Source organism: Gorilla gorilla, chromosome 1 (genome assembly GCF_029281585.2).
Source record: "Gorilla gorilla gorilla isolate KB3781 chromosome 1, NHGRI_mGorGor1-v2.1_pri, whole genome shotgun sequence".
Taxonomy (NCBI): Eukaryota; Metazoa; Chordata; class Mammalia; order Primates; family Hominidae; genus Gorilla; species Gorilla gorilla.
Genome location: NC_073224.2, coordinates 131992836 through 132008812, shown reverse-complemented (window position 1 = coordinate 132008812; position 15977 = coordinate 131992836). Strand labels below are relative to the sequence as shown.

General features: G+C 40.0%; 1 long non-coding RNA gene across 1 annotated transcript in view; it reads left to right on the top strand.

Moving 5' to 3' along the window:
- The window catches only part of LOC109029208 (uncharacterized), a 30291-nt gene extending 24909 nt beyond the window's left edge, over positions 1 to 5382 (top strand). The window contains exons 2-3 of the long non-coding RNA XR_002008279.3: positions 4282 to 4412; positions 4959 to 5382. This is a non-coding gene — a long non-coding RNA (uncharacterized lncRNA). The remainder of the gene's footprint in view (positions 1 to 4281; positions 4413 to 4958) is intronic.
- Positions 5383 to 15977: the final 10595 nt, after the last annotated feature.

The window sequence follows — 15977 nt, the reverse complement described above, 5'->3', positions numbered from 1 at the left end:
ATGAATGTGCATGGACACTTAAGAGAGGTATAGAGGCTCAGCCTTAAGTATGTCAGTCTAAACGTTTTAATACTATCTAAACTAACAGGATATACAAAAATCCTCTGCATGTGGCCCTGAAGTGCACAAGTTCTTTAAAGTCCTTCTTCTTCTAGACTCTTCACAGAACACAGATGCCACCGTACAGTTCCACAACTCCATTAAAAAGTGGGCAAAGGACATGAACAGACACCTTTCAAAAGAAGACATACAAGCGATCAATAGACATATGAAAAAAGCTCAACATCACCAATCATTAAAAAATGCAGATCAAAACCACAATGAGATACTATCTCACACTAGTCAGAATGGCTACTGCTAAAAAATCAAACAATATCATGTGCTGGTGAGGTTGTGGAATAAAAGAAATGCTTATACACTGTTGGTGGAAGTGTAAATTAGTCCAACCATTGTGGAAAACAGTGTGGGAATTCCTCAAAGAGCTAAAAACAGAAATGCCATTCAACCCAGCAATCTCATTACTGGGTATATACCCAAAGGAATACAAATTGTTCTATCATAAAGACACATGCACATGTATGTTCACTGCAGCACTATTCACAATAGCAAAGATACAGAATAAACTTAAATGCCCATCGATGATACACTGGAGAAAGGAAACATGGTACATATACACCATGGAGTACTATGCAGCTGTAAAAAAAGAACGAGGTCATGTCCATTGTGGGAACATGGATGAAGCTGGAGGCCATTATCGTTAGTAAACTAACACAGAAACAGGAAATGAAATACCACATGTTCTCACTTATAAATGGGAGCTAAATGATGAGAACACATGAACGCGTACAGGGGAACAACAGACACTGGGGCCTATCAAAGGGTAGACAGTGGGAGAAGGGAGAGGATCAGGAAAAATAACTAACGGGTACTAGGCTTAGAACCTGGATAATGAAATATAATCCATACAGCAAACCCCCGTGACATGAGTTTACCTTTATAACAAGCCTGCACATGTAAACCTGAACTTAAAATAAAAGTTAAAAATAAAAATAAATAAATACATAAAAACAAATGTCTGGCCTCATTAAAATTTGAGTTAAAACTATGATTTATGAGAAACTTTTGTTGTTAGAGAAAATTATTTTCATGACCCAAGTTGAACTCTAGGCTGTGAAGAAACTAAATCTAAGAGAAGGCTTCACGGTGACGTCTAGAGAGGTTTTAGAAGGTCCTCAAGGAACCTCCGCTTTCCTTTTGTGGGTGTTTGTTGTTCCCCGTGTAGCACTCACTTTCCCTTCTTCTAATGGCTCCTTTAGGCCATGTCCTATCCCCGTGGCATGCAGTCTTGGTGGGATAGTCAGCAAAAGTTTCCTATCAAGGACACATGGATCAAGCTAGACCTATCTGTTTCCTAAAAATTAAATATGGGTAGAATGACAGAAGAATAGGAAATTGTTGGGGTTGATTCTGTTTCTCACTCTTTCTCTCTCTTCCTCCCTCCTTCCCTCCATCTGTCTCCTTTTCATTGTGTTAAGTTAGCCAGGAATAGTTTCCACTGATTGCAACAAAAAAATCCCAAATGAGATATTGCAGTTCATGCATCTCAATATCTTGTGAATCTAGTTTAACCGTCAGGAGGGCAGCCACAAGGGTAAGACAGATGAGGGGAACCTGGACAGAGATACCAAGTTTATAGCTTTCTAGAAAGCTCACTAGAATTTCCAAGTTGCTTCAAAATGGCATATGAGGAAGAGGAAAGGGACAGTGGAAGATTGTATAGAATGGAAAATCCTGCAAACATGTGCCAGTGGAGGCTCTCTTGGGCACTAATTCAGGTTATGAGAAGCATTATGAGCAAGGCACAGCAGTCAGAGGGCAGTACCATGGGCCAGCTGAGTCACCGCCATGACTCAGGTACCGGCAGAACAATAAGATGGAGTCCATACACTAAGGTGCCATTCAAGAAATATTTAGGGCAATATCAGATGGATGAGGCAGAGCACCCTGGAGCAATCAGCCGCAGCCACAAGGAAAGACATGGAAGTATTGGCTGCAGCAAGTGCCAGAATTGAGGGCTACTTGCTCAGCCATTGCAGGAGGCTTTCTGTCATTTCTGACCTGGTGTCCTCACTAGCTGTTTCCCCAGAGAGAATGGGAGAGTTCTAAGGGAAATCCAGGTGCCTCCGAGGCTCTTCTGTATCACTGCTGTTGCCCTCTGTCAACCTAAATAACCAACAGAGAAAGCCTCTCTAAAAGAAAGTGGTGCTTATTCAGGAAAAGGGCATTGCAGTATGGGAGCCACAGTAAACAATGTGTGTATTCAGGGAGATAAGAGGTACTTAAAGAAAAATGAAGATGATTACTTTGACAACTTTCACACTTCCAATAGCTGGGAAGAGACCCTAATCTCAGGACTCTTCAGGGTCTTCTACAACCTCCATATTCAGACCTACAAACAGCAGGATCTTCCAGGACCTCCCATTCTGGAGTAATTGTTTATAAAGGGAAGTCATACAGCACAGTGGACCTGGAGTTTGAATTCCTTTCCCCTTTGCCACAGCTGCGAAGCCCAGAGATGCCCAGTAGCCATTTCACAGGGTCGCTGTGAGGATAAATGAGATGTTGCACATAACACATTTAGCACAGAATCCCACGCACATGAAGTGCTCAACAAAGTTAGAGAGAGTGCCAGCAAAGATGCTCACTGACGCAACCAGGGACTGCTCCAATTCCTTCATTGTCACTATGAAACTCCTGTATACATTCTGTGGAAGAAAAAAGCCTGCTGCTATGCTTGCACCCCATGACCATTAAGTGGCCCTAGAAGACTCCTACTGCATGTGGAGGGGTCAGAAGGGCGGTGGCTGTTGCTTCAAGAAGGGGGAACGGGAGCATCTGGCAGCGACGTCCCTTAAAGCCAAGTGGCAGCTGATTCACACAAATGGTATTTGGATAGAGGTGGAAGGAGTAAGAGAGAAGCCTGCCCCTGCCTCCCAGAAGCTGGCTCCTCTCTCATCATCACAGCTGCCATCTTTCATCATCCAGGCCTCCCCCAGATGTGGCAGACAACTCACCCATAGAATCTCCTCCCACACCAGGAACATGTTGAGACTTTGTTGCCTGTTCCTGGCACTCTTAGGATCTGTGCTCTCGTCCCTTGCGTAAGTGGCAGAGAACAGCACCAGAAGAAAAGGGGTATGGGGAGATTGAAAATTGTTTTTGATGCAGCTGGAGAAAAAAATACATTAGACATTTAGGTAGATATAGTATTATGGCAAAATAAAATACTCATGTTTAGAGGAGATCCATGTTCACAGAGAAAAAAATCACAAGTTGCAACAGTTAGCAACACAAGGCTCAATCCCTCCACTTGTACAGCTGCTTCCAGCGAGTCATGGCAATGTTGGCTCCAGCATCAGGGGTACAATGATGGACACAATGAAAATTAACTCATTTCATTTAAAGTCAGAATACAACTTCAGCAAAAAAATTAAACTTCCTTTGGGTATTTGCACTACATTTTTAAAATATAGAAATTTCCAAAGATTTTTTTCTATGTTCACATCCAATTGTTTTTTCAACATCAACAAAATTCCACTTGGAAATTGTTCTGCTATCACACTGCCCCTTCAGAAATGGTCCACAGGTTAGTGGTGCTGAATTCTCAGCTCACTCTTAAAAGTTCCCTGGAGGAACTCTAGCACTCATTTCCAGTGGCTTCATATATGAATCTAATAACAATATTTATATTTGGTATGTGGATAAGAAAATATTGTTTACCTGGAGTCCCAGACCCTGTGCTAAGCACTCTGCAGGTGTCGTCTAATTTTGGAGGTAACAAACATGGGAGAAGTTCACATCAGAGAGCTGGTAAGCAGAGAAGCTGGGATTCAAACCTGACCCACTTCTTTGCAAATCTTAGGTGACCTTGATAGAGTTAGACGGGCATGTTTCCTCATCACGAAGACTCCAGTTTTTATAACTGTCTCTATGTCCACAGTGTCTGGCATATATTATTAGAAGTCCCCCCAAAAGTTTATTCTTAGTCATTGGTTTTACTTCTTTAAGTAGGACACACCTGAATTTACCTCCTCCTACCGTATTCCAACTCCATAACCAAAGTAAAGCACTCCACATCTGTAGCTTTCTCTCTAGAATTCTAGGAGTAAGGTTGAAATCTAAAATAGGAGTTCTACAAAAACAAAATGAACACTTTTTGTTGGTTACTGAGAGAACTAACAAAACTTGTTTTGAATTGACATTGCTGTTTGATTGTCACAGGTTTCTTCACAGATTAGAATAAAGGATGAAGAGAAGTAAACTGAATTACTAAGGATGCAACATTAATGGAGAGAGCCAAGTGATGTAAATGGTGGCTGGCCACGAGTGGATCTTGAGTGCCAGTTATCTAGGTATCACTCCATCCAGTTTCCCCTCCTCATTCCGGTTGCCAACACAGGCATCAGAGACTTTTTCCAACTCATCCCTGCTCATACCTCATAGCAATCCCCTGAGAATACATATATTGCTATCCCCATTTTACTGATGAGATAACTGGCTTAGAGGAGCCAAGCAACTTGCCCAAGATCACAGAACCACAGAGTGGCAGAGCTGGATTACAACCAGCTCCCTCTAAGCCCTTAGACTGGTAACTAATATTCTGTTTTCTAATAAAACCCTAGCCTTTTGTAAAAGATGCACTTTAGGAACATTCCTAAGATAGGTAATGACCTGCAGAGATTGCATTTCTGATCCAAATCAAACCTAGGCTGAAGGAGACGAAGCAAGGGCCAAACACAATGATTCATTGCCTATCTTGTGAAAGACAACAGTAATTCTAGGTCAAAGTCTAATGAACGGATGTCCGCATAGCAATTAGCAGTGCCGGCATCCTGACTGGCAGTCTTGGCAGAGCAGCTGTGATCGTCATAGAAACTGGACTCCTCTCTTCCCCACAGAGAAATTCCACGTGGCTGTTCCAGGATGGATTAGGCGCCAATGACTCTCTTTCACCCTCGAGCTGGAATCCTGCCCCTTTAACACCTTTCCAGAGAGAGGCAGCCCATGGAGGGTCACAGCAAGATGGGATGGTTGTGCCTAGTAGTAAAAATATGTATCACTCTTCATTTCATCCAGCTTTGAAGCTTCTGCTAGCAGCTCACACATGCCCCCAAGGGCAGCTCCTCAAGTCTGCTAAAGAAAGTTAAGTAGAATTAATTTTGTTCAATATCTCCCATTTTGTTAGATTCATCATTTTCAGTCAAGAATGACAATATTAATGGAACCAAAAGAATATATATTATTAACATTTCGTCTTAAATCTACAACTGTCTAAAAGTCTCTGTAATTCCCTTAAAAATAAAAAAATGCAATATTAATTTAGGGAGCACTCTAGTTGAGCAATCAGTTCTATAGAAAATCAACATCATATTACTCCTATTATTTACAGTATATGGCATTACATCGTAAAACTACCTTATCTTTTACTGGGAAAACAAGGGGTGGAGGATTTGAAGAACCAAAACTTACAGAATTCCTACTGTGAACTGAGCATATTACTTCATCTGCATCTACGAGCTTCTTATAATTATCTCCATCTTGTATGAAAGAAAACAACATTCAGAGAAATTAGATAAACAGTTCTCTGTCTCACAGACAGTGTGAAGCTGGTATTCAAAGCCCCGGCTGTCTGACTCCAAAACCTCTGTTCTTTCTACTCCAAATTTCACATATATTTATTTTACTTCACATGCATCTGTATCTGGGATTACTCTGTAATACATAAATTATAGAAAAAAAATTTGGCTGGGCATGGTGGCACGCGCCTGTAATCCTAGCACTTTGGGAGACTGAGGTGTGTGGATTGCCTAAGCTCAGGTGTTCGAGACCAGCCGGGGCAACACGGTGAGACCCCACATCTACTAAAAATAAAAAAAAAAATTAGCTGGGTGTGGTAGTGCATGCCTGTAATCCCAATTACTTGGGAGGCTGATGCAGGAGAATCACTTGAACCCAGGAGACAAAGGTTACAGTGAGCTGAGATCTAGCCACTGCACTCCAGCCTGGGCAACAGGATGAGACTGGCTCCAAGCCACGCCCCCTGCCCCAGACCACCAAATTTAAACCAGCTGGAACCCAACTAATTAAAATCTTGAATTAAATGATTCTTCCTCTACCATATCTCCATTCTCTGCCACCATCACATTCTCAGCCTGTAGGGATAACAAGTGGGGACAAAACAACTAGGACCTATGATTGTTTTTAATCTTTAAAATGTGACATGAGGTAAAATAATTAGCCCAACTTCCTAAATAAATTCCATTACACCGTGGTAACAAGGATTTCTGATATAAACCCAAAGCATGGTGAGATTTTGAATTATTGAAGAAAGATTCAATTATGTTCAGGATATCCTACTTAGGCAGGGAAATGTACTCATTTCCCTAAGTTTTTAGGTAATAAACTGAAAAAAAGTTGATTTTTTTTGTGTGTGTGTGAGGGGAAGGGACTATCTAGAAAACTCCATCACATAGTTCCTTGACTGCGTAGGTTAGTCTATATAATTATTTAAAAAGAAAACTTCATTTCCTTCCCAACCCCAAAACTTACCATGTAGATAAAAACAAGTGCCAAGGGCAATGAGGCAAAATGCTTGTATTTGAATCCCAGTTCCATCACTAGTCAGCCTTGGGACCAATGGCAAGATCTTACCTCTTTGGCATCAGATGCTGCAGCAATGAAATAATGAGTTAGAATAAGATAATCTCCCAGTCCTTGCCTGGGGTGTGCATTTATGAATTCATTCATTCAACAAATATAAATATTTTCATAGACACAATGTGTCAATGTTTTATGATACCATCTTGACATTCATCAGCATTACATATTTATTAGGCAGAGTGATTACAAAGAAAGACTCAGTCATTTCCAAGGAGCTCACAAGGGGAAATCTGACATTTACACAACTGTCAAAGGTAGCCAAAGGAAACAACAATGGTCAGTATGAGCAAGGCACTACAGGATTCCCCAAGAATTATTTAATTTTTTCATTATTTCAGTAGTTGTGCTAAGACAAAAGTGATGATCTATGGAACACTCCTTAGCCTCCACACTGGACATGAGATTGTATTTAGTATTTGCTCTGCAGTCCTCCCTTGTTGTGAAAAGCACATATATCCAGAATAGTGACTAAACATAACCATAGGCAAATGGCTACATGCACATAGAGAGTCTACACAGGAAATGTGAACATACATGTACTGAACATTCATACATCAATACCCATTATATTTGCCTTCAATTCAGTGCTATAGCAAATGCTTACTGTGTGTTTGGTGCTGAGTGGGCTATAGAGGTAGAAAAGAAAGGATCTTGCCCCTCTAGGAGCACACCACTTATTCCATTTACTAAGAAAGACGGAAATATAACCAATTCCAACAAGGGCAATGACAGTGGTTCTAACAGTAATACTTCCAGAGTGTAGGAAAGGAATACTTAATGTTGTCTAAAGAAGCTGGGAATTCTCAGAAAAGATAGGACTTTATCTGAGCTCTAAAGAAAGAGTAGCTCTTTGATGGGGCAATGTGTGTGCAAATGTGTATAGAGAAGCAAGAAGGCCTAACCTTTTAAGTAGTAACAATATGTCCAGACCCAGTGATAGGATCCATGTGGGCCAGAATCAGTAAATCCATATGGGTGCAGCATTAGGTCTTTGGGGAATGTAGTGGAAATCAAGGTTAGAAAGAGACACCAAAGCCAAGCGCAGGGGCTCACGCCTGTAATCCCAGCACTTTGGGAGGCCAAGGCGGGCGGATCACCTGATGTCAGGAGTTTGAGATCAGCCTGACCAACATGGAGAAACCCCGTCTCTACTAAAAATACAAAATTAGCCAGGCGTGGTGGCACATGCCTCTAATCCCAGATACTCAGGAGGCAGAGGCAGGAAGATCGCTTGAACCCGGGAGGTGGGGGTTGCGGTGAGGGTGAGCTGAGACTGCACCATTGCACTCCAGCCTGGGCAACAAGAGCGAAATTCCATCTCAAAAAAAAAAAAAAAAGAAAGAAAGAAAAGAAGGAGACACCAAAGCCACAGAACTTCACTCTGATATTGAGTAACAATTAAGAGCATGAAATCTGGAGCGAGACTTCCTGAGTGTGAATCCTGGCTCTATGTGAACTTAGGCAAGTTACTTAGCCTCTTCTGTTACATTAAAAAGAGTTGAAGTGTGGGAATGCTTTAAACAGTGCCTAGTATTTAATAAAGTCCATATATAAGTTCGGTATTCAATATACAATGGGGAAGCAATTAAGGTAGTGGAATTAGCGTGTGACCTAATTGGTCTACTTATATAGTTTTCCTTACTGTGCTATATTAAGGAGGCTGCTTTTAGGAGCTGAAAAAGGAGTTTGTGGTTGTCATTGTGTTGCAAAGTTAAGAGGAATATATATTTCATCTATGTAATTAGTAATGATAGGTTCTCAGTCTTGGGAGCTCTCAGGTTGTCCAGATCCCAAAGACAGACCATGGACTATGGTTCACATTCTCAGAAACTCCTGGGATTTGGAAGGCACATTTCCTTTCATTAAAATACTCATGGTAGGTACATGCTTTCATATGAAATGATCATTCCATTTCTTATTTACTCTTTCATGATTTTTATTAGATTTTCTTAGAAAATACTAGTGTATTAGAAAATAAAAATTAGGGCTCATAGGAAAGAACATTGGATGTCTAGCCAGATTGGAACACATAATTCTTTTAAGAGATGCCAGGGACATTTCCCTCTTAGGAGAACTGGGAGCAACAGGCTTAAAGGGATTCTACACACTGCATTAATTATTAGAACATGACTCTTTGTTCCTCTATTCTATTACTCACTGATTACAAACCTTAAGGAGAAAGGTCATTATTACAAACAGCAAGAAAACAGAGGTTTAAGTTAAAATTGTCTTGGAAGGCTGTAAAACGGTGATTTTCCTTCCTTTGAGGAATAGTAAATGCAAGTATTATAATTCATAAGGGCTACTCCTTTATACAATTCAAAATCAAAATCTCATTACTCTCATCATCACATTTTCAATAAGAATTAATGTCTGAATTTTATTAATTTTAACTATGGACTCTGCTCAATGTTCTCAGGTTTGGAGAAAAAGTAGGGCAGCATTTCTATTCCATGCACTGAAAAAGACCTGGAAACGAAGCGCAAAAGCCATCACACTCCAGGAAATGTAGCAAGGCAGTGTGACCTAGTTGTAGACCCAGACACCTGGTATTCTTTTCTAGTTTTCTGCTCTCTGGGCCACATCATAGTCCTAACTTCTCTGAGCTTGGTTTTCTCTCTCTGTTGAAGTGTACATTAATGCAGGGAATTTACTATTGTGGTAATATTCTTGTAGTCACCAATGGTAATTCTCTCTCTCTGTCTCTCTTCCTCGCTCTTTCTCTCTCTCTCCTTCTCTCTTTCTCTCTTATTTTGCTTCATAAAGACTCAAACTAGAGGGTGATAGCTACCCTAAAAGTCCAGAATTCACCACTACACAATATATTCATGTAATGGAATGGCACTTGTACCTCTTAAATTTATTTTTAAGGCTCAAACTAGGAAGAAATTAGATTTTATGTATACATTTATGAATATGTATGTATACTGTATATGATGAAATTATATAATATACAGTCATGTTGTAGATGTTTAAAAATCATGCTTCCAGCCGGGCACGGTGGCTCACGCCTGTAATCCCAGCACTTTGGGAGGCCGAGGCGTGTGGATCATGAGGTGAAGACATAGAGACCATCCTGGCCAACATGGTGAAATCCTGTCTCTACTAAAAATACAAAAATTAGCTGGGCATGGTTGTGGGCACCTGTAGTCCCAGGTACTCGGGAGGCTGAGGCAGGAGAATTGCTTGAACCCAGAAGGCAAAGGTTGCAGTGAGCCAAGATTACACCACTGCACTCCAGCCTGGCAACAGAGCAAGACTCCGTCTCAAAACAACAACAACAACAACAAACAAACAAACAAAAAATCAATATATTATAATTCATCAGTGTTATTATTTTAATGCTTAAATGTTTCCCAAATTTAACCCAAGGGAGCCCAAGACAGTTCCTTACCCATTGGTCATTGCTTCATGATTTTCTGAGCGTGTCTTGCTTTCCAGCACAATAGTGTATTCCAGAAGCATACTTATATACTCCTCACCTGGAATTGACCACTTCCCCCAAGGAATTCTGACTCCCTTTAGTAGGCAATGGTCTTTAGAAATCAACACCTGAAAGTCACAACTGGAATTTGAACCCAGACTGTGAGACTGCAGAGCACGCTCTCAACATCGTACTATATGACTCTAATTAAGTATAATATCCTCTAATAAGTGAGGTACACCAAAGATGCTCTAGGAATACAGAGGAGGATGTGGGTGGAAAAGAAGGGAGGATTTCACTGGGAAGGCTTGCCTTGCAAGTCTACCTTTACTGTTATTTCCATGCTGATTACCAGAGTGATTTCATTTAACCACCTGGACACTATGGAAACAGTCTTTCCTACTTGGGACCAAATCTATCCCAAATTATGGTTTTCCCATATTTCACCCTAGTCACAAAAATGTCTGAAAAAGCTCCTCTTTCCTGGTATTCAAAAAGAGCTAAGAGAAGTCACTCCTCTCCTTCATTCTACTCCTTTAACTTCCTTTACACATTCACACATTCTGTTTCGGATTTCATTGTTTCCTCAAAGCATACAAAGTCTCTTTCAAAAGGAATTCTCTTTCTTCAGAGTCATGGTTTGGGAGCTTCTAACTCCTACCCTTCTCATAATAGACCTCTCCAGACCTCATTATCTTAGCATAAGAGTTAGTACAGAATGTCAGCATGTTTAAAACCCGACTTCTTTCCTTTCTGCAAATAAATAAATAAACAAACCGAAGTTTAGATTTCAACTATCTTGCCTCAGCCATGTGTGAGCACCTCTCAAATCCACATTTGTTTTAAGAAGGCAATTATTTTTACCCTAAGTTTAAATTTGCATTGTGAGGGAGTATAGGAGAAGATGGGCAGCTTGGAGTTAACACCAGGCCAGGTTTCCTTAAAGGGAGCAGCAAAAGCAAGCCAGCTGAGAGATCACCTGGGTTGCAGCGGCTGAAAATACAGAGCCTCGTGGTTTTGTGCAGTGCTAGATGGAGTCTCTTCCCTGGCATCCTTCACTTGTCACTACCGTGTGTTTTCTTTAATACTATTGCTACTGCAGTTGCCACTGCTGCTATCAGTAATGACATTAATAATAATAATAACATCCTGACCTATTCTGCCATCGCAAATTTCAGTCCATTCTAGCCCGCAGAGGAGATGGCCAGCCTGTAACACTGCAGTTGAATATTAATTAAGTGATCTTTCAGTAGCACAAAGGAAGGGATCAAGGGCCTGTTTAAAACTATTCCCTTAGATCTATTGCAGATAGGAATCAATAAAGCATCCATGTTCAGGGTCACAAGTTGGCCTGGAAAACAAATCCACAACTGAGAACCCTATGGCCTCCCCTGGAGCACTCCAGGCCAGATCTCTCCCTGTCTGATGACAAACTCCAAGAGCCAGGGTAACCCATTACTCACTCCCAAGCTGTTGTGGGCTTTTTTTTTTTTTTTTTTGCTGTTGCTTGACTATAAGCCAAACAAAATGAACGTTCATATGGTGAATTTGGCAGCTGTCCCACTCCAGACTGTGCTTTTCCACAAGCCAAAGGAGGCTTTGCAGCTGGCCTCCCCTCCACTTTGCCCCAAGCTGGGGAATTACCCTTGGAGGAGCAGAGATCAGCTGGCACTGAGCCATGCTGCCCTTTGGGTCAGGAGACATTCAAGAAAGGCCAGGCCTATGGGCCTCATAGCTGAGCAGAATGACTTGGCCTGTTCCCAGGGCTGCCAAAGGTGTCCTGTATCTTGTTGCTGAATTTCTAGGGAAAAAAGCTTAGCATTTTACACTTACACCTTAACATAAGAATATCTGTCCTTTTGCCTGTATGTATTCAGATAGAAAGGTGTCCCACTGCAAGGCTTTAGAAATGTTTTGCAAACTCACACTCAGTTTGCCAATAATTCACAGTAAGATCAGAACTCACATAGTCAAGATTGGATACAAAGAGCACTGGAATGAAGGGATGGATGAGTGAACAAATGAAATTAGACTGTAACACAAAGGAATGGAGTACATGAATGAAGACCAGACATCAGGAATCTGGGTTTTGGTCCTGGCTCAGTCCCTTCCTGACTTCTCATTTAACCACTTGCAGGTCAACAGCCGCACCTAGAAAATAAAAGACTTGGAGAAATTATTTTATCTCTTCCAGATATAGATGATTTATTATATCACTTGTGTGCATATACAGATTAATATTCAAGCATGAAAGCAGTTTATAATTTGTAGCCATCAGTAACAATCAAACAGCCTCCAAATAACCAGAAATCCAAAAGCAGCCAAAAATTGAATTATACCACATGATTAACAAATTGTGAATATGAATTTTGACTCTGTCACAAGGTCAGGTAACTCAGTCTCTGTGGCATGGCTCACTGTAAATATTCTAGACACATGTGCTCTCAAACTAAAGTATTTTTGAAATATAACAAAATTTACCCTTACAATTTACCCTTACAAATTACCCTTAACAATTTAAATTGTTATATTTAAATTGTTGTTATTAAATTAAATTGTTGTATTAAATTAATTGTTATATATAAATTGTTATATTTAAAATATAACAATTTACCCTATACATCAGGGTAAATATTATATTTACTCTTGGGATATTATACTAATGTCCCAAGACGGACACAGATAAGCTCTTCAAAATGGTTCCTATTTGAATACTCTAATTCTGGAGGAAACAAAGTGTTCAAATCATACCAAAGGTCTTCCAAGTAATGAACAAGTAAAGGAGCACTTCATAAAGTAAACTAGAATGCCACAATTAGTATGGATGCTTAAGATTACTCAAATGTGTGGTTTTTCTAACACTAATCTAATTTAGAAATGTATATTATAGTATTAGAAATGAATACTATAATTTAGAAATACTCACTACTTCTGACTATTCTTTTTCCTCTATTTTTATTTTGCAATTTTGAATTTTTTACTTTTTCTTTTCTTTTTAAGAGACAGGGTCTTGCTCTGTCACCCAAGCTGCTGTGCAGTGGCATGATTATAGCTCACTGTATCCTCAAACTCCTGGGCTCGAGCAATCCTCCTGCCTTGGTTCCCAAAATTCAGGGATTACAGATGTGAGCCACTGTGGTTGGCAATTTTAAAGTCTTAAAACAGTGTTATATTAATACAAATCATGGTAGGATTTAACATTTCAAAGAACTTGAGGATAAAAACATTTCTTAGGGGACCAAAAATGATCACCAATTTGTAAAATGGGCCTAGACTCACCCACATTTCCCAAGTGATGTTTCCTTCTTCAGAGCTGCTCTACATGTAATTAAGAGAACAGAAGGGCCACCTGCATCAAATGCACAACCTTCCCTAGCACACACAGTTCCAAAGAAAATCCAGACAGCTATTGGGATGAACTGAGGAATGATGTTTATCAGGTCTTCAAGATGAAAATACCACCAGCATTTATTACTGAGAAAAGAATCTTTTAGCACACAATAGATCAATAAATTTTACCTCTCAAAAAAGTGTTTCACTTCATTCTTCCACTTTTGACTCCAAGTCATAAAAGACCCAGCGCAGAATAAAGTAGGTGTGCTGAGAGGATTTAGACATCCTCTCTCATGCCCAAGCAAGATCATATGCTTAGAAATGGTCCTTGGCAGAAGAATATATCTTTAATTTCTTTAACATATTAAAAATTAAGCCTGGGGCTGGGCGCTGGGGCTCGCACCTATAATCCCAGCACTTAGGGAGGATGAGGTGGGCAGATCACCCAAGGTCAGGAGATCAAGAACAGCCTGCCCAACATGGTGAAACCCCGTCTCCACTAAAAATATATAATTAGCTGGGCACAGTGGCATGCGCCTGTAATCGCAGCTACACGGGAGGCTGAGGCAGGAGAGTTGCCTGAACCCGGGAGGCGGAGGTTGCAGTGAGCCGAGATTGTGCCATTGCACTCCAGCCTGGGCAAAAAGGGCAAAACTCCATCTCAAAACAAAAACAAACAAATGAAAAACCAAACCTGGAAGAATAAGATCATACAGTTTTCCCAGCTGTGCATGAGATTCTTCTCACCAAAACTTAGCCACAAAGCTGGAGTTAGAGCAAAAGAGGCCGTGAAGTAGATGAAAAAAAGAGAAGCCCTTCCTTTTTGGAGACTGGGCGATTGTGGTTTTAGAGAAAAATAATAAAACATATAGTCTCTGATTCCATCTGTATTAAAACTGCAAATCAGAGTTATATTTGAAAAAATGTAGGAGAGAAGACTCCTTTTGCTACATGCACTTTAAATTCTCAAGGAAGTATATTAGTTGTGTTCTCAGAAGAAAACAAATAGAATGCTAGATAATATTTACATCCCTTGCATACCAAACCAGAGGAAACAAACAGCCCTGTTCAGAAACTGGGCAGGTGAGGAAACAATTTAAACCTGAAGGAACTCTATCACTGTGTTATGTTCCTGGAGAAGCAAGAGACCTCCTGAGATCATCAACTTTTAAAAGTAGTATTTAATCTTCCAGGGATGAACCTTTTATTGCAACATACATAATAACAAAGTTTGTAAAACATATTGTGGCATTTAATCTATAGATGCTCATTATAGGAAATAGAAGTTATTCATTTAAACTGTAAATGCAAATACCAGCTTGTGTCAACTGACACACTACTATGTAAATTGTATAGATACTTTTGTAAGTCAGAGAGCTCCAGACTCCCTAGTCTGATCTTCCCTTTGCAGATTGAATAAGAAAAGCTAAGCGAGTAATGTTTACCACACAGTTTCATGTAGCCCAAATGATGAAGAGCCATTGTGAATATCACCTACTTTGACCCATAATGCTCCACTGTCCTAGAGATTATATTTTACCATCTCGGTAACTCTATTGCTTTGCAGTTCGGGTTTGGATTTGATAAGTAAAACAGCAGCGTGAAAATGTTAGCCTCATGCTTAATAGCCTAGGCTATGAGGAAGAAAATGTTAAACAATAGCGTTGGCATGTTTTTTCCTATATATTTGAGAACGAAAAATTAAAATTAAGAAGGCAAAATAGGAATACATAGGTTTTAGAAATAATAGTGCATATATGCTCCAATGTATACTATTTACCATTCAATTAAAAGAATCAAAAGAACTTTATTTATTGGCAAGAAAAATTAGAAAAACAAATATATATAAAACAAGAATTGCTCTCTCTAGCAATCTGTAACCCAGTTGGGTGATGGCCTCAATTAGACAGAAGCAGTATAATCGGGAATTTTGTCTTTGCTCCTTTGTCGAGTTCCTAGAAAATTTCTTTAACTGTAGATGGAGAAATTATTCTAAATGATAGTCAGCAAAAAAAGAGCATCTGAAATACATTTCTCACTCTCTGGAGAGTGAGAATGGCCCAGCACAGATTCCAGCATTATAAATAGGATCTTTGGCATGTACTTGACATAGGAATATATCAGGAATCTTAGTAAAGATGGGGAGTTTTCACTGTTTCAAGCAGGACAACCACAGTTTCCACGTATCTATGTGTTGGTTGTAACCTAGGTTGCAGGCAACTGCAATCACCCAAGCACACCCATCACTAATGTGCCATTCCCAATGTTCATAACTTGCACTTTGTCAAGACTTCATTGAAAAAGTACAGGCAATAAGTGGGAAAAATAATTGTTCATTTGGTGGCAAATTTAATGGGTTTTGAAGCCTGAGGTGTGGGCAATACACCCACACACACACATGCAAACACACACACATTGATATGGTTTGGCTGTGTTCCCACCCAAATCTCAACTTGAATGATAGTTCCCATAGTCCCCACATGTCGTGGGAGAGACCCAG